The 19293-nt window shown below is 33.4% G+C and overlaps 1 protein-coding gene across 2 annotated transcripts in view; it reads left to right on the top strand.

Annotated features, from left to right (window-relative positions):
• Positions 1–19293, top strand: part of LOC129959498 (uncharacterized) — an 87084-nt gene that overhangs the window by 23243 nt on the left and 44548 nt on the right. The gene's annotated exons all lie outside the window — the stretch shown is intronic.

Genomic DNA, 19293 nt, shown 5'->3' with positions numbered 1-19293 from the left:
AATTTTGAGGTCGGAAATGATCTATACTGTTGGGATGAAGCGAGTGGACTATTTTTCTCGCGTTGGAATATCTGTGTGATTACGCTTCTGGCGCTTCTTTCCGATGCATTCCTCCCGCGAACTGTTAAACATGATACTGTGTACGTAATCGACAATACCCGTGTTCTTTTCTTTTCGTTTTCTATGTCTAATAAATGCGCTGTCTTCAAGAACCATGCTGAGATTTATTGAAAAGTAACAACAAATTGGTAGCAGAGCGTGGCTTGTTTCGTTAAAATTCTAACTGAACTGTGTGACTAAAACGAAACTGTCAAAAACAAAATTGCCAGCATGGATAAATTAAATGTCCATGAGCCGAATAGAACTAATTATTTTATTTGGGCATTGAAAATACAGACAGCACCGAGTTTGAAAAGATTGAACTCTGTGATATCCGCGGTGAAACCAGATAATCTAAGTGAAAAAGATGCAGCAGAATGGAACAGAAAAATTCTGACGCCTTTGCTTATATTTTCATTGTCAGACGTACAGGCTCTACAGTTCGCAGCAGAGGAAAATGTAAAATTTCTTTGGGATAAAATAAAGTCAACATTCACGGGTCAAGCAGAAGACCGCAAAATAGATGCCGGCAATGAATTGAAAAATCTTCAAATGAAAAGTAATGAATCGGCAAACGATTATATTACCAGAGCAAGAGGAATTGCTACGAAGTTTCATTCTTTAGGACTGGATGTCACACCTAGGGAGTTCGTTTATTATATAGTGCGCGGACTGAAAAGAAAATTCTCCAAAGTACGAGAAATTCTCAAAACCCAACGTGACAAGTCAATGGATGAAATATTAGAAATTTTACGTGAAGAAGAAAATACCTGTTATTCGCCGACGAGTGCTCGCTCTGAAGGAGTCAACGCGGAAGTGTTTTATTCTAGAAAAAACAGAAGTTCTAATGTAAGGCTCTGTTACATCTGCAAACGCCCAAATCATATCGCTAAGGACTGCTTTTACAAAAATAAAAATACTAGTCGAAGTGCTCCGTGTAATGAAAATAATCAAAGGCGAAATACACAACACCATGCCAACCAGTTAACAAAACAACGAAGTATTAGTGATAATGTGTTTACTACTTCTCATCAAAAAGAAAGCCTAAATGATGAAGTATGGTTGTTGGACAGTGGAGCTTCTTGTCATATGGCCAAAGACAGTATGTGGTTTGAAGAAATAATCCTTGAAACAAAGAATATTTATTTAGCAGGTAAAGACTAAAATTTTGTGTGAAGAACAGTTAAAACAAAAACTGTGATTAATAATCCTACAAATTTAACAATTACTAATGTTAACTATGTTCCTGAAATAAGATATAATTTATTGTCAGTAACGATCGAACCGCATCCTTTTAGAAAGGGCTAGATCTTTATTATATAAAAGTGAACTTCCATTAAAATTTTGGGCCGAAGCCATTCATTGTAGCACCCAAGTGTCTAATGTAACTCCACGTAAAGGAAAAGAAAAAATACCCCTTGAAATTTGGACAGGTAGGAAACCGAAATTAAATTATCTTTAAAAAATTTGGCTATGTGGCTTATTTTCACGTTCTGAAAGTAATGAGAAATAAATTTGAAGTTCCCGGAAAACGTGATATAACGCTAGGATACGCTATAGAAAGGAAGGGTTATCGAATTTATGACATTTAAAAGCCGAAAAATAATAGAAGAGAGACCAGTTAAATTCAATGAATCTTTAAAAAGTACTACTTATTTGAGGAAAATGAAAGCCGAAACTTGGGATATTAATCCACTGCTTGAAACTTCTCCAGCTGCATTCAAGAAACAAAAAGTGAAATATCTCGTTTAGAAATCCCTGCAGAGGATGAGAATAGAGATTCATCAATTCTATACCATAGTAGAACTTCGCGTCAGACGGACGCCGCTATGGGGGATGAAAACGAAACACCGGATGTTGAGTCAAGTAGTAGTAATATCGTAAATCAGATCCCAGTCAGATATTCGGAAAGGCTCAAATCTAAACAAATGTAGTTCATAACATTCCGAATACATATTTAGAGGCAAAAAATAGTGCTGATTGGAAGAACTAGGAAATAACAATGAAAAATGAATTGGATTCGATAAATATACACGAAGTTTGGGAAATAGCAAACAAGCCTGAAAAAACAAAATTAATAAAAAGAAAGTGGGTATATTCTTTAAAACAAGATAACTCTGGTGAAGCAAAATACAAAGCGGGACTTATAGCAGCAGGTTTTAATCAAATAAAAAATAAAGATTATTCCGAGTCTTATTCACCCGTTGTGAGCATCGAATCTTTCAGAAATGTTAATGGCACTTGCATCTAAATTAAATTTATTTTTTAAGTTCTTTGATGTTGAAACTGCATATTTATGTAGTGATATTGAAGAAACTGTTTATATGTTACCTCCACCTGGTTATGAAAAATTAATTGGAGATGAAAAAGTTTCTAAGTTGCGTAAGAGTATTTATGGCTTACCACAATCAGGTAGAAACTGATTGACTATAAAAGGTAAATTAGAAAAATTTGGATTGATACAACTGACTTCTGACAATTGTGTGTTCATTAAAACTATTGGTGAAAATATTTTTATAGTATGTATGTAGATGATTTGGCAATTTTTTTCTAATAATGATGAAATGTATCAAAAGATTGTAAATAGCATCAAAAACATATTTGAATTACATGAGAACAAAACTGGTAAGCTTTTAGGTATAGAAATTGTTAAACATGAAAATGGTATTACTTTGTGTCAGTCTGTCAACATGTGAAGCTGAGTTATTTGCTATTTCTGAAATATGTAAAGATATTATTTGGACTGTAAATTTATTAACTGAGTTAAACTGTAAACAATTTATAAATAATGCTGTAACCTTAAACTCAGATAGTCAATTCAGTGGATTAAGTGCACCAGGTCTTCAAATAAATCAGGACATATGAATTTACGTTTTCATTTTGTGAAAGATTTGCTGGAAGACAATGTAATTAAATTAGAATATGTTCAAACAGAATGTTTGATTGCAGATTTTCTTACAAAAGCTGGAAATGAAGAAAAGCTAAAATATTCTTTGAAAAATATTTCGTTAATTTCTTGATTTTTGTATGTACATATAATTTTTTGTATTGTCGAGTGTATTTAATTTTGATGTATATTTTTATAAATGCTTGAAAAATATCACTCGCAAGAGGGGTGTGTTGGGATGAAGCGAGCGGCCTATTTTTCTCGCGTAAGATTATCTGTGTGATTACGCTTCTGGCGCTTCGTTTCGATGCATTCCTTCTGCGAACTGTTAAACATGATGCTGTGTGCGTAATCGTCAATACCTGTATCCTTTTCTTTTCGTTTTCTATGTCTAATAAATGTGCTGTCTTCAAGAACCATGCGGAAATGTATTGAAAAGTAATAACATATACAATAGTGATCATTATCCTTTAATAGTTTCCCAAGCTGATAGTGGTTTTCCGACTCGCTATCCACCATGTTTTATATTTCAGCGGGTAGACTGGATTGTTTTCTCGCAACTGGCAGTTATTAGAGAGGGAATGATCCAAATTTCAGACATCACGGAAGCAGTACAACATATTGTTGATATTATAATAAACGCTGCAAATGCCACCATACCAAAGGCTTCCCCATGTCTACGAAGATATCGCAGATCGTGGTGGAATGAAGCTTGTAGTTTTAAGAACCATAAAAAACGCCGGAACATTTTCAGGAGGTGTCCAACGACAGAAAATCTTGTCGCTTTTAAGAAAGCCAAAGCGTTAGCTCGACGCATTCGCCGTCGTAGTCAGAGGGAATCTTGGATCAAGTTTGTATCCTCAATCATATCCTCAACTTCCACTAAGCTTTTGTGTAAAAAGATAAAAGGCCGCAAATGGGATTTATAGCGAAATCTTCCATTCTTGTTTTAAAAACAGGAAGATTAGAGCATTCTGCCCCATTAGATATAGTTAATATTCTCGGTCATGCATTCTTGCTTGAATTGGAAACTGCCTTGTCTCAAACCCATGATACCAGTCCCTGGCCAGATGGAATAACATATAACATTCTTCCCCATTTGAATACCGCTTCACTTTTCAGTCTGTTAATGTTATTTAACAGAATTTGGACTGAGAAGACATTCCCTGCACAATGGCGTGAAGCTATTGTGATTCCGATTTTTAAACCTGGTTAAAATTTATCAAACCTTCTGAACTATAGACCAATTGCACTGACAAACTGTTTATGCAAGACTTTTGAGAAGATGGTCAATCCCCGTCTTATCTATGAATTAGAGAAACAAATATGCATATACCAGTTGCAAAGCGGTTTCCGTAGAGGTCGATCTACTTTTGATAACCTCGTATTACAGGAAACCCAAATGCGTAGCTCATTTGTTAGGAGGAACCTCCTTGTTTCCATATTCATCGACATAGAAAAAGCCTATGACCGTACCTGGCATGGCATATTTTCCACACTTTTTAACTTTGATTTTAGGAGCAACTTGCCCATGTTTTTACAAAACTTTTTAGCCCCTCGAACGTTTCGAGTTCGTGTAAGCAGTTTTTAATCTAATGCTTTTATACAAGCTGAGGGAGTTCCGAAAGGAAGTGCTCTCAGCGTCAAACTTTTTATTATTCATTTGAGCCATATTTTAACTATTTTACCACCATCTATTCAAGGAACTCTCTACGTAGATGACCTACAGATCTCTTGCCAAGGAAGTAATATGAACATAATTGAAAGACAATTGCAAAATACAGTAAGTAAATTGGTAGCTTGGTGCAGTAACAACGGGCACATTATCTCTTCTGATAAGAGTCGGTGTGTCCATTTTTGTAGGAAGCGAAGCATCCATTTTCAACATATTATTAGCATTCATAATGCCTCTTTTCCTGCAGTTCCAGAAATAAAATTCTTGGGAGTGATTTTCGATAGTAAACTCATCTTTCTTCTGCATGCTTTGTATCTGCGGAAGAAAATCGAGAAGTCCCTAAATATTTTGAAGGTGCTATCTAAAACATCTTGGGGAGCCGATCGTACCTTGCTACTCCATATTCATGAAGCCTTCATCCTTTCCATGATCGACTACGGATGTATAGTATATGGCTCCACCCGTAATTCAGTCTTGAGGCGACTCGACACAATCCACCATTCTGCTTTAAGGATGTGCTCGGGGGCGTTTCGTACTTCACCAGTTGAGAGCCTAAATGCTATTTATCACCAGCTACCTCTTTGTTTAAGGCGTCAAAAAATATCTACTCTTTATCATTTCAGAACAAAGTCTATTCTGAAGCACCCCATAGACCAAATGACATTGCCAACTAATCTTCACACGACTGTATGATGCTCGTCCCTCTCACATTCTGCCATTTATTGAGAGAGCTAAGGTGTTCCTATGTGACTCGGACCTGAAAAATGTTCATATAAAAGTTGTGGATTCTTTTAGTTTCCCGCCCTGGGATATTCCGAGGTTTTTTTCCTGAATCCTTTTAAGAGATTAGATAAAACTTCAATACCTCCTATCGTTTTCCAGCGGCTTTTCAACTCTCATCGCTATCGGTAACCATCTTTTGTTCCGATTTTCACAGATGGCTCGAAATCGGATGGACATGTTGGTTGTGGCGTCGTATTTCCATCTGATACAATGAGTCACTATCTGCACAATTATTGTTCAGTCTTTACTTCTGAATTAGTGGTAATTTTCTGTGCGCTCCAGAAAATTTCATCCATTACTCAGCGTAAATTTATTATTTACACTGATGGCATGAGTTCTTTGGAGACGCTTTCGCACTTCCACAATCGGATGCATCCGATTGCTATTGAAATTTTATTCATATTACATCTCCAACTGAATGATGGCTTTGAGATAATTTTCTGTTGGATTCCGAGTCACGCAGGCAATAACCGGCAATGAAATGGTCAAGTATATCCATACGATGATGTTAAACGATCTTTTATTAATCACTTTTATCATGCTTGGCAAAAAAGTTGGAACCTGCGTGTCTTCAACAAATTGCATTCTGCAAGCCGACCATTAGTTTGTGGCTTGTTCTCCCTATACAAGAGGTTGATATCGAACTGACTCGCCTCCGTATAGGACATACTCGTTTTACACACAGGCATCTCATTTTCGGCGCAAGGGCACCAATGTGCCTAACGTGTGATGTTGATTTCACCATCAAACATATTTTAATTGAGTGTCCATGCTTTAATTCATATCGATTATACTTTTTTAAGTCATCATCATTAACTCTACAGGAGTTGGGTGAAAAATACCCAAACATTTTTAAATTTTTAAAAGCCATTGGCTTTTATATTTATATTTAACATTTTCTTTTGCTGCTTCCTCCCCTTTTATTCACTAAATTTTTTCAATAGTTTTTGTGCAAAAATCATTATTCACATTTTTTTTTGAAAAGTTAAAACCTTTAAAAAACATTTTATATCATCCGGATTTGTATACTTTTATCTTGCTTCATTTTAGACTTTTTATGCTTGGTTCCTTTTAATCTGGTAAAATTTCATACCATATGAATGGCGCAGCTTAGCTAAACATGGCTCTTGCGGCTGTCGAAATTAGGATTGCGTGTATTTGTTGTGACTCTATTTATTGCAACGTTTTAGAATAATAATTTTATTTACATTTTAGCTAAAAAAAATTAAACATGTGATTTTTACTACGCGCTTCACCGAGGCAGTGCGAGAGAACATTCCAAAGAGAAAGAGAGAGAATAATTTTTTAGAAGCCTACCCGGATGATGAGTGGGTGGCAATTGCGTCACACACAGCCTCGACTGAGCCTGTTGTTTTCAGATATCTGATATGATTTATGATAGGCATTCACTACAAAGTATGCCCCCAGAGATGAAGGGAACGAAAATTTCTTGGAAGTGAATGCAATCATAAGAATTATTACAATATAATAGCAAAATGAATAACAATATGTTGAACAAGAATTATAAAATATAAAAATGTTTTAAATTTCCTCGCTTAGTCGCTTAGGAAAGCGAACAACTCTGCCATATCTAGTTATTTTTCTGTTTTTAGAATTATCATTTTGTAGATTTCCGTTTGGAAAAGCTATTTTTGGTGGTGTTTCCGAAATTTCATAGGCATGTTTACATCTGTCTATGGTGACAGTTACATTTTTACCATTTAAATCTATAACAAAATTTTCATCAGTCCGAGATTTGACCAAGTGAGGTCCAGAATAAGGAGAAGTTAATGGTGGTCGAACTCTATCATTTCTAAGGAATATGTGACTGCATGAAGTTAAGGATGGATTTACGAAAAATTTAGAATTTCCATGAAGAATAGGATTTCTTGGATTTAGTTTTTTCATTATTGAAACTAAATTTGTCACATTAATTGGGTGTTACAGTTGCATTCACAACAGAATCATCACTTAAAAAATCAGATGGTAAACGTAATATAGTACCATATACGAGTTGAGAACTAGTAGCATTGAGATCTTTTTTAATGGCAATACGCTAGCAAAACTATTGGTAAAGTTTCTGTCCACTTTATATTTTCGTAAGTCATAAGAGAACCTTTAACATGTCTATGTAGTCTTTCTTTCATACCATTTGATTGTGGATGGTATGCAGCTGAATGTATTTTGTGACTGAATAAAATATTCGAGAGTTCACGAAAAAGTGGGGATTCAAAATTTCGACCTTGGTCTGTACTGATTGCTATTGGTGTTCAAAATCTAGATATCCAACCATGCACAAGTGCTCGAGCAGTGGTCTCAGCTGACACATTAATTGTTGGAATCACCTCAGACCATCTGGTGAATCTATCTATAATCGTGAGACAATACTGAAAGCCTTCAGAAATGGGAAGGGGTCCTATGAAATCAAGATAAATGCGAGAGAATCGAGCATCCGGTTCCGCATAGGTGTTAAGAGGAGCTTTGGTATGCTGGAAAATCTTAGCACGTTGGCATTTGACACATGCACGAACTCGATCTCTTATATCTGATTTCATTTTTGGCCATATGAATCGTTTGGGAATTAAATTTGAGGTAGCTGATGAACCAGGATGAGATAAAAAAAATGGACATTTTCAAAAATTATTCGTCGAAATGCCTTTGGAATGAAAGGTCTGGGTTGGCATTGAGACATATTACAAATTAGATGGATATCTTCCAGGGGAAAATAATGTTTTTGCAATTTTAAAGATGTGTTGAACTGTAATAATTGCTGCAACTCAGGGTCATTCAATTGCTCTTGAGCAATTTTTTTATATTCCAATTTGAAGGAGTTGTGATTGCGCAATTTCTATTCGCTAAGGGCATCAGCAATTATGTTATCTCTTCCGTTAACATGGCGAATGTCATTTGAAAATTGTGATATGTAATCTAAATGTCTGAACTGACGTGGCGTACAATTTTCAAGTTTTTGTTTGAATGCAAAAATTAAGGGTTTCTGATCCGTGTAAATTGAGAAATTTCGACCCTCAAGCATATAACGGAATTTTTTTTATCGATGCATAAATAGCATACAATTTTCGATCATATGTGGACCAGTTTCTCTGACTTTTATTGAGTCTTTTTGACAAAAAGGCAATTGGTTCCCATTTATCATTGCACAATTGCATCAAAGAGCTTCCAATTGCTACATCGGAGGCATCCGACCAGAGACTTAATTCAGCACCAGGAATGGAGTATTTTAGTAAGGTAGCATTAGCAAGAGCCTGCTTGGCCAAAATAAATGCTTTATCTGCTTCATCAGACCATTGAAGTGGATTTTCTGGCTTTTTAGAAGGGCGAGGGGATTTATTTTTATTTTTGTGACCTTCTAAGAATTTATTTAAAGGGTCTAAAATCTGAGTAGTTTTAGGAATAAATCTCCTATAAAAATTGTGCTTGCCTAAAAATCTACGCAACTGAGTTAAAGTTTGTGGTCTCGGAAACTTCTGAATAGCTTCAACACGATCAGGTAATGATTGTAAACCATTTTCTGAAATTTGATATCCTAGAAATTCTAAATTAGATACACCAAATTTACATTTTGAATGATTAATTGTCAATCCATAATTACACAATTTAGTAAAAAGAGCTCTCAGCTGGTGCATATGCTCCTGATGAGTTTTTGAAGCTATTAAAATATCATCAATAAAGGCATATACACCCTCCAAGTCTCTAGTAACTTCATCTATAAACCCTTGAAAAGTGGCAGAAGCATTGCATAGATCAAATTGTATTCTTGTGCTTTCAATAAAACCGAAAGGAGTAATTATTGAGGTTTTATGAATATCCTCAGGAGCTATAGGAATTTGGTGAAATGCTTTTAAAAGATCGATATGTGAAAAAATTTTATTACCATGTAATTCACTAGTAAAATCAATTATGCATGGGATTGGATATTTATCTTTGACCGTCTGAGCATTTAAGAAGCGATAATCGCCAACCCGGCGCCAATCTAATGACCCCTTTTTCGGAGCCATATGTAATGGAGATTAATAGTTACTGCTTGACGGGCGTATGTGGTCTAAATTAAGCATGTGTTGAAATTCCATTTTGGCAATTTTGAGTCTATCAGGTGCTAGACGTCGAGCTTCTACAAATACAGGTGCACTAAATGTTTGTATATGATGGATTACATTATGCTAAACAGTTTGGTCCATGCAAGGTGATTTAGTTAAATTCACTTAATAGCTTAGTATGATCATTTCCACAAATAGTTTTTATAGATGCGATATTAGCATTTTTAAATAAAGCATTACATTTTAATTTAGTATCATTATCATACAAACAACGTTTTTTTTTATATCAGCTTTTAAGTTGAAATGATACAAAAAATCAGTACCAATTATAGCTCTAGAAACGTTACAAATATAAAATGGAAAAATAAAATTTTTACGAAGTCCTAATTCTAAAGATAACAATTTTTTTCCCATAAACCTGTATTGGTGAGGCATTTGCAGCATGAAAAATTTGAATGGGTTTTTGTTTCCTCTCATTTTTATTTGCCGGGAAAATACAACAGTCACTTCCAGTATCTATAAGAAAAGAAAGTTTTAGTTTTCTATCAAATATGAAAAGGCGACAATGCTGTGATATTTCAGCGGGCAGGAGGTTAGTCGCCTCTAAGTCTGCCCGTCGACATTTCCAGAAGGAACACGGCTTAACATACTTTTTGGCTTGTTTTGGAACTTTTCATGATACCAACAGATATCCTTGGACGCAGAAGAACTGCGCTTTTGAAAGCGAAAATGATTGCGTCGCCGAGAGACGCTTCTTGATCTGCGTAAAGACGTAACTTCTTTTCGAAGTGCTCTAATTTCCTCAATAAGATCTGAGTGGGAATTAGCACTATTCAAAATTGCACTAGAATCAGAGCATCAAATTTTGCTTCCTTCTGGTGATGTCACTTCCAAAATTCTATCAGTCATTTCTGCAGCTTTAGTAGCGGTGAGAGGAGTGATAGCTGTTAGAATAGATTGCACGTTACTTGGCATTTGTTGAAGAAAAGGTTCTTAACAGTAGAGCATCAGAAATGTGGTGACTTTCCTCACGCCTCTGCATAACACGAAGTAGTTCACTGAGTTTCTGATCTCCTAATTGCTCGCCGGTGAGATTTCTATTCTCCGCATCTCTTTATTACCTCAGCTTTCAGTTGGTAAGGATCCTCTTCATCAGGGTTAATTATGATGTCACGAAGAGTAGATTCAGCTTCAGGTGGAATATGCGTAACACAGAAGTTGAATTTGGTTTTGCTTGCAGTTATCGGCGTTGATACTACTAATTCAAATTTAGCTTCAACCATAAAAAACCAAAATTGCGGATCAGCATAATTAAATGGGGTATCTTCACTATAAATACTTCATCCATGTAGGAATTCTTTGAAAACGGAAGTATGCTTAATCAAATGACAGCTGGCGCAGCATAGTCAATACCATGGCTCTTGTGCCTATAAAATCCAAAAATCCAATCCAATCAAATGACAGCTGATAAAATTTTTAACGTCATCATGTCGTAATTAGGGTTGCGTGTTTTTTTTATGACTCCATTTATTGCAACATTTTAGAAAAATAAATTTATTTACATTTTAGCTAAAAAAATTAAACATTTGATTTTTACTATGCGCTTCACCGAGGTAGTGCGCGAGAGCATTCCGAAGAGAAAAAGAGAGAATAGCTTTTTAGGATGATGAGTGGGCGGCAATTACGTCACATACAGCCTCGACGGAGTCTGTAGTTTACAGATATCTGATATGATTTATAATAGATATATACGATGTATGATAGATATGTATGATTTGTGATAGGCATTCACTACACGTCAAAAAATCCACTCAACCAACCTATTCGCAGCTGGCATTTTCTCATTTAAGCGTACTCGCATAAAAAAAAGAAGACATTTTATACTTCTGCTTTCGCCAGGTGCTGAATTGCTTGCGCATTACATCATTATGGAAAAATAATTGCGGTTATCAGAAGATTGTTGACTGTTTAATCGCTAAATATTCATCTTCAGAAATAAAATAAAAAAATGATTAATTCAGATTCAATCCACAATTTTATTTGCAACTCGCATTTTCATACTCAAGCGTATTCTCATTAAAAAAAAAAAAGAAAAAGAAATGCCGTTATACCTTCGCCTTTGCCAGACCGCTTAATTGCTTGCTGAACTTCTTTCAAAACTAGTTCGTGTGCTCAATCAATCTTGATCGAACTTCCGAAACTTATGGAATTATCATATTTTTATACATATCGAATTTGTAATATATATCGGATTTGCCGATACTTATTGAATTATCGCTATTTATCCAGTTTTCGATGTATGTTGTAATCGGAATTTGGGTAATTTTGATAGTGATCGAATTTGCATAACTACTGAGAATCAGTCCTGGCAATGTTTTACGATTTTTTCTTTCTTTTTTGGATTTCAAGGCGTTGTTTTGCATATCGGTGGAAAATGTGTATTGTTCTTCTCTTCCTTTCTTTTTAACCCGCATGCATTTTTGTAGTATGCGCTTTTATATTTCTAAAAGTGTTTGATTTTTTTTGTTTATACTGTTAAAAAATGATCTTTTTCCAATTTAATAATATATTGTTTATTACAATATATTATTTTTCTTTTTTAAGATAAAGATTATTTTAAATGGATAAATTTTATTACTCCAATTCATTTCACTTTATGTTATTGGATTATATATCGCGCTTTTTTAAAATTTTCACGCAGTTTAAAAGAGTTTTCTTTTCTTTCCATTTTTTGCATGTTCTTTTTTTATTTTCAAATGCGCAATATTTTGACTTGATTTAAAAATTTCTGCATTCAATTGACTTAAGGAATTTTTTGTGAAATTATTATTTTTCTGTTTTTAATGAAAACATATTTTAGTGGTGATTTTTTGATCTTTTAACTGTTTTTTATATAATCATTTTTTTCATTCCCCTCCCTTCAGTTTAATTTTTCTATTTCATTTCAAATTTTATAATATGCCAAAATGTTGATATAATAATTAGAAATAATAGATAATTACCTAGAATTTTAATATGCAGAAACACAGCATTCATTGAATTTATATTAATGATGATATACATAATGGCATATTTTTCTTTTATTTGATCAAGATCAGGAATTTTTCCAAATTTTTTTAATGTATTACATAATTTGTCTGTAAATAAATTTATTATCCATAATGTTTCTTATTAATGTTTTACTCATTTCGGAATTACTATTTTTCGTCTCTTTTTGAGTTTTGAAACAGTAAATTGAATGATTAAATTTAATTATAAAACATATCTATTGTTAAATTGTAGGGCATATTTAAATTAAATCTGCCTATAATGCTATAAAAATAAGAATAAAAATTTATCATTCATGCGCAAAATTAATTTTTGAAAACATCAGATTTTGAATTCATGATTTATTAAAACTACTTAATTTTACTTGTTAAAGGCATTATTATGGCGTTTTCCTTTTTTTAAATGAAAAATGAAAGAAATTGTTTGAAAGAGTTTCTTACTGAAGTTTTTTTAAAGCAGCAGTAAAAAGGGTAAAAATTTAAAAAATATTATATTGAAAAAAAGGAATGTTATAAATTGTAACATGCAGACATTGCTTTGGTATTGGCACACTTTATTAAAGGGTCAATTATTTTCTAACTATTTTTATTCAAAAGAAAACAAATATTTTTATTATATAACTTGAAACTTCTTTTTATTTAGAGTCGTTCTGATCAGTCAATATGTAAGAGATGCTATTTATAACTTATAATAGATATAAATAAATAATTATATCACGATTATCGATAAGTATCGATATGTGTTAGATGATATATCGCTATGATGGAATGTCAGTCATCGCCCAGCCCTAGTGAGATATGTCAGGCAAGCATTTATTTCATCTGCTGATATCGATCGAGGAATTGCAGGTAATGTTTGCCTTAAACTTCCTGGAAGCAGTATTAATACGTTTCCAAATAGTCTAATGTTTCTATGCAAATCTTGTAATGATTGATCAAGAGCCTCGAGCGTGCCATTGTGCATTCAGCTCCAGCAATAAGTTTGCATTTCTGCATTACTTTTCCCATGCCAGATATTTTGGAAGAATGTGGCATGCTCAAAGGCAGTTTCATAGTGGAATAAACTATTCTTCCACCTGGCAGTCTTTCCGACATTCTGATAGCAACTTCAAAACTATTTCCGACGCAAGAGGTAAGGCTCAGTCATTTTGGGATGGAATTCCTACCAAAATCAATCTAATTAGGAACGTTTTACCTGTTCTCTTGGCGCATCTTAGAAGATTTCTCCAACCCCGTTACTGGCAATTTGTATTATTTGATCGCAAATGTATTTTTTACTCAAGTGTTAGCTTATGATATTTGATTTCACATACCATAAACTATCATCTGTGTTGTAATTTTGCTCGCGACGTAATTCTGCATGGAACGAAACAGCAGCAGATCGATTCGGTGATAGGATTCCCATTTGATTGAAAACTCCGTGATTTCTAACACAAATCTTCAATCATTGTAAGCTCTTTGTTGTAGATTTCTGCTATGAAATTCATGTTTATACTTGAATTTTTCTTCCCTATTCGACGGAAGAAATCTTCGGGCATGTGCGATTTAAATTTCTTCCACAACTCTGTTAGAGATATGAAGGAGAGCAAGCGGTGCAGTCAGTATGTTTACATTCAATGCACGAATTTAATTTGGATGTATTATGTTACGCACATCATTAATGCATACATTCTAGTGCTCATTGTTTCCCAGTACATTTAGATTTGGACGTGCATTGTGGAAAGTGGCATGTGTTAACAATTCTTAGTTACTGGAAAGACGTTGGATCGGGCATATTTATCAACAACATGTAAAGAAAAAAACATTTATCTTAATTGGGATGCATGTTTTACAGTCTGCCTATCGTAAATTTTATGAATATGCTAGCTTGTTCTTCGACTGGCTTTCCTTCTTTACGTCATTCAGAGGATTCTCCCATTCCATGTGTAATACGTAATAAGTTCGGTCATCTCCCTTCGCATTTTTTCTGGAAACACACTTATATAGATAAAATGCAAAACCTTATCGAAATATAAAATTTGATCCAAACCGTTTGAGCTGTTTCTGAAATACACGAAATAAATTTCTGTATAACAGGATAAATCGGATAATATTTCTGAAATTCTTAAAGATAGTAATATTTTTAGAACACATTTTGTTGATACAATTTAACCAATACTTTAAAAATCTGTTTAAACTAACCGCATTTCTGAATTGCAATATCAAAAACTTATTAGGTTTTGACAACCTCTATAAATGACTTGAATTAATTTTCTCAGCATTATAAAATTTAAAATGTGTCTTGTACCGATTTCAAAATATTAAATTTCTATGTAATTAAAACTTTGCAAATCAAAAAAAAAAAATCCAATTAATTTTCAAGTTCTCAACATAAAATACCTTAAAATTCAAATGTTTTTCAAATTAAAGTACTTCTTGTCCAAATGTTTAAATCAATAGATTTCATAAATGTCAAAAATCAATGCATCATATAAAAGGATCTCGAAGAGTTTACAAACACTAAAATATTATTTTTGATGGTACAAAGCAAATGTAACTTGCTAATGATATTGTTATGTATAACATGATTATGAATTTGCTGAAACAATTTTTTCTCTCATTTTCCATTTTATCTCGATAGTTTAAAATTACGAACATTTTAAGCATTTAATTTTAAAAGAGGAATGTAGAATTTTTCTTTATTTGTTGGATATATCACTAAAGGGCTTTAAAGAAGGTTGAAGAAACTATTTTACTTTTTACTTGTAGAATAAATCACTTAATTACTTGTTGGAGATGCAGCACACACCTTTTTCCTTCAAGTGCCTGGAAAACAGCAGAAACGTGATCAGATGTGACCATACTAATTTTTAACAGAGAGGATTAACTGCTTGTAGAAAATATTGAAAACAATTTGAAGCTTTATGAAGTTGCAGATCAAAACACATCGAAAAAGATTGGCGGACGTAGTCGAAATTCCATGGGAATTCTTCTACTAAACAGAAGATAATTCTGACGGCATTTTTGTAAAATATCCTTTTAAGAAACAGTCGTAGAATGAGTTCTTTACCAATTTTTGTTTTTCGCAATTTTAAGGAAATAGTCCAGTTTTTATCTTTTTTCATAATTTTATTGTTATCTTTTTAAAAAGATTTTTTAAATCTTTTTTCAAGATTTTATTGTTATCTTTTTCATGAATTTTTATCTTTGTTCATGAGGAGCGCAGTGCAGCGAACCGAATAAAAAAGCAAAAATCAGGAAAGAGCGCGAGAAAGTATTCTGTGCTCATATAATTTTTCAAAGGAATTTATAGATATAGCATTTTAATTCTTTTGGAAAAATAACAATCGGTGCAAGTCAGAAGCCAAACGAAGCAGAAGTGATAGAACGTAATTTGAATATTTCAGAACATTTTCCAAAAAAAAAAAAAAAAAAGAATTCGAAAAAGAAAACGATTATATTTCGAAATATTCCGGAGTTAAGAAAACTGGGTAGAGAAATTTAGATGTTATCTTTAACACTGTAATTGATATTGTTATTATAAAGATAGAAGACAGATTTAAAAGTATTTCAAATTAATCATTGATATAAAAACTTTGAAACAGAAAAACATGAGTTAGAAAAATGTCCCAAAAGCTTTGTAAAGTTTTATAACAAAGATGTAGAAGAAAACCTAATCTAAGAAATTGGTTTGCTATGGGATTGGATTTTGAAGGAAAGGGATGAAAATAACGCACAAGACATATTGTAATACCTACTAAATTATAATGAGTTATTCCTATATGTATTAACAATATTAAAACCTTTCTTTATGTTTCCAGTTACCATAGTAGATGCTGAGGTCTCTTTCAGCAAATTAAAACTAACAAAGAATTGTCTTTGGTCATGCATGTATGCGGAACGCTTAAATACACTTGTTATACTAAGCATCGAAAAAAAAAAAATGTAAAATTTCTAAAGTAACAAGTAGCAAAATGAAGATCACATAATAAATAAATACGCAATAGTAATATGTATTCATGTTTGTAATATGTACGTGTTTGTAATTTTTTTATTTTACAAAAAATTTAGGGCCCCAAATGGTTTCTTGCACCTAGGCCCCTTTATAGAGAAGGCCAGCTCTGCTGTAAGCGTCATACCAGTTGCAACTCAACTCCGCTCCAAAGTGTAATTAATTCAGATTTCGCTTTCTCGATGTAAATATGCTTTCGAAACTTTGCTATGTAAATAATCGCAAATAAAGTGTTCTCTCATAGTAATTATTGAAGATATTTTACAAATTGGCGTCCGTGACAGGACTATGGATTATCTAAAACGGGAGAGAACACAACTCAGGCGATTATTTACCAAATCGTTGAAAGAAGTTGAAAATGCTGTGAAAACGGAACCGGTAAGTAAAATTGAATTGATACCGGTATTTAATATTTTAAGTGATAAAGCTGAAAGGTTATTTGTATTAGATGAAAAAATAAGAGTAAAATGGTCCGAAATGGAAAATATTGACGAAGAAGAATTTTCTAATGACCTTGACGTAGCGGAAAATTATCGCGATCAGTGGATTGCTTTGAAAACGAAAGTCGATTTTGTTTTGGCTACGAAAGAAGAAAATAGTGATACTTCCTGTGTATTAAATGAAACAAAACGAACTTTTCGCCTTCCCAAGTTGGAATTAAAACGTTTTGACGGCGATATAAAGAACTGGCTCGGATTCTGGGGACAATTCAAAAAAATTCACGATGATGATACTATTGATTCGGATGATAAATTTCAATATCTTTTGCAAGCGACGGAAATTGGTTCATCGGCAAGAGATTTAGTAGAAAGTTTTCCGCCGTCGGGCGCGAATTATACAAAAGCTATTGAACAATTGAAATCGCGTTTTGCTAAAGATGAGTTGTTGATCCAAATTTATGTTCCTGAACTTTTGAATCTTGTTTTAACGCAAGCAAAGAATGGAGAACATTTCACTTTACGTGCTCTTTATGATAAATTAGAAACCCAGTTAAGAGCATTAGAGACATTAGGAGTGACATCTGAAAAGTACGAAGCAATGCTGTATCCATTAGTAGAGTCAGCTCTTCCAGAAGATCTTATAAAAGAGTGGGAACGAACACGTAGCAGAGTTGAAAATAAAGTCAAGCCGAATATTTTGGGAAACTTGTTAGAATTTCTTCGATCGGAAGTCGAGAGTGATGAGAGATTACAACTTGCTCGATCCGGTTTTGCGAAGGATCAAGAGTTTCAAAGAATTAAACCGAAAGATAAAATTCCTACGGCAGCTTGTATTGTATCTAGTGAAAAGAAAAGAGCTGAAAAAAATGACAAGCAATGCATATTTTGTAATAAGTCATTTCATAATACAACAGAATGCTTTAAAGCTCCTGATATGTCACTGGAAGAGAAAAAAGAAATATTAAAGAAGAAAGGTGCGTGCTTTATTTGTTTGAAACCAGGTCATAATTCGAAGATTTGTAGGGCCTATTTGAAGTGCATTATATGCAAGAAAAAACATCATAGTATTATGTGTCCAAATATAAATCAAACAAAACAAAATCCATCACCTGAATTAGATGCCAAGATTCTCTTGTCGCCAAGGAATTCATCTACATTATTGTTAACGGTATTGGTGAAAATCATCAATAAAGACAGATCTTTAATTATCCGAGGATTATTCGATACCGGTGCTCAAAGATCTTTCATAAAAAAAGATATTGTGGATAAACTAGGATTGGAACCAGTAGATCAAGAAATGTTAAGTCACGGACTTTTTGGGGGCAGTGAAACTAAACAAAAGTCCCATAATGTGTATAACATTACATTGCAAAGCTTGTGTTCAAATTTCAGGCACAACATTTCCGTTTTAGATGAAAAGAAAATATGTGGTGCTATTCCTCGTGTAAGTAATCCTGACATTTTTCCCATTTTGAAGAGAAAAAATATAGAATTAAGTGATACAGGGGAAGACACTCCTGAAATAGATTTATTAATAGGAGCAGATTACCTTGGTGTATTGCTGACGGGATCAATTGAACACATTGATAAAAATTTAGTAGCCATAAAAACAAAACTCGGATGGACACTTCAAGGTAAACAAACGAAACAGTCAAAATCTTTGGAGAATATTATTTATGTTGCCAATTTAGATTTGACGGAATTATGGAGTCTAGATGCCATCGGTATACGAGATCCTGTAGAAATTAAATCAAGGCAGGTAGCCGATGAAGAAACAGTTGAATTTTTCCGTAAAACTATTAAGAGAAATGAAGACAGGAGATATGAAGTATGTTTGCCATGGAAAAGTGGATATCCAGAGTTAGAAAGCAACAAAGAATTAGCCACTAAGCGTTTGATGTCAACTACAAAAAATCTTATTCGATCAGGACATTTAAGCGAATATGATGATGTGTTTAATGAATGGATTCGAGAGGGAATTATCGAAATTGTAAATGAAGATAAGAATAAAGGACATTATTTACCTCATCATCCTGTAATAAAGACTGGAGATACAACTACAAAGATTCGCCCTGTTTTCGATGCCTCAGCAAAAGACTATAAAGGAAATTGCTTGAATAATTGCTTAGAAAAGGGTCCAAATTTATTAGAATTAGTACCAAAATTGATAATGCAATTTCGCAAAAATGCTATTGGAATAACATCAGATATTAAAAAGGCCTTCTTACAAATCAGTTTGAACCCAAAGGATAGAGATTATTTTAAGTTTTTATGGTGGAAAGATTTTTCATTAAGAGAGGAATTGATCACCCTGAG

Source organism: Argiope bruennichi, chromosome X1 (assembly GCF_947563725.1).
Source record: "Argiope bruennichi chromosome X1, qqArgBrue1.1, whole genome shotgun sequence".
NCBI lineage: Eukaryota > Metazoa > Arthropoda > Arachnida > Araneae > Araneidae > Argiope > Argiope bruennichi.
The sequence above is the reverse complement of the archived record's forward strand: the minus strand, read 5'-3'. Positions and strand labels throughout refer to the sequence as shown.